Raw genomic sequence first — 960 nt, forward strand, 5'->3', positions numbered from 1 at the left:
CTGAGATTATCCGGCTCAGGACCAGTGGACTCTGATGTTTCTGAGATTATCCAGCTCAGGACCAGAGGACTCTGAAGTATCTGAGACTGTCCATCTCAGGACCAGTGGACTCTGTTGTACCAGAGACTGTCCAGTTTAGGACCAGTGGACACTTGTGAGACTCTCCGCTTTAGGACCAGAGGACTCTGATGTTTCTGAGATTATCCGGCTCAGGACCAGGGGACTCTGTTCTATCTGAGACTGTCCGCTTTATGAGCGGAGGACTCTGATGTATCTGAGACTGTCCAGGTCAGGACCAGTGGACTCTGATGATTCTGAGATTATCCGGCTCAGGACCAGTGGACTCGGATGTGTCTGAGATTATCCGGCTCAGGACCAGAGGACTCTGAAGTTTCTGAGACTGTCCAGCTCAGGATGAGCGGACTCTGTTCTATCTGAGACTGTCCAATTTAGGACCAGTGGACTCTTGTGAGACTGTCCGCTTTAGGACCAGAGGACTCTGATGTTTCTGAGATTATCCGGCTCAGGACCATTGGACTCTTATGTTTCTGAGATTATCGGACTCAGGACCAGTGGACATTGATTTTTCTGAGATAGTCCGGCTCAGGACCAGAGGACTCTGAAATATCTGAGATTGTACGACTCAAGACCAGTGGACTCTGTTGTATTTGAGAATGTGCAGTTTAGGGCCAGTAGACTCCTGTATCTGAGAGTTTCTGGTTTAGGACCAGAGGACTCTGATGTATCTGAGACTGTCCAGTTAAGGAACAGTGGACTCTGATTTTTCTGAGATTATCCGGCTCAGGACCAGTGGACTCTGATTTATCTGAGATTGTATGGCTCAGGAGCAGAGGACCATGAAGTATTTGAGAATATCCGGCTCAGGACCACAGGACTCTGTTGTATCTGTGACTGCCCAGCTCAGGACCAGTGGACTCTGTTGTATCTGAGAATGTGCAG

The sequence above is a fragment of the Austrofundulus limnaeus genome, unplaced genomic scaffold (genome assembly GCF_001266775.1).
Source record: "Austrofundulus limnaeus strain Quisiro unplaced genomic scaffold, Austrofundulus_limnaeus-1.0 Scaffold243, whole genome shotgun sequence".
Classification (NCBI taxonomy): domain Eukaryota; kingdom Metazoa; phylum Chordata; class Actinopteri; order Cyprinodontiformes; family Rivulidae; genus Austrofundulus; species Austrofundulus limnaeus.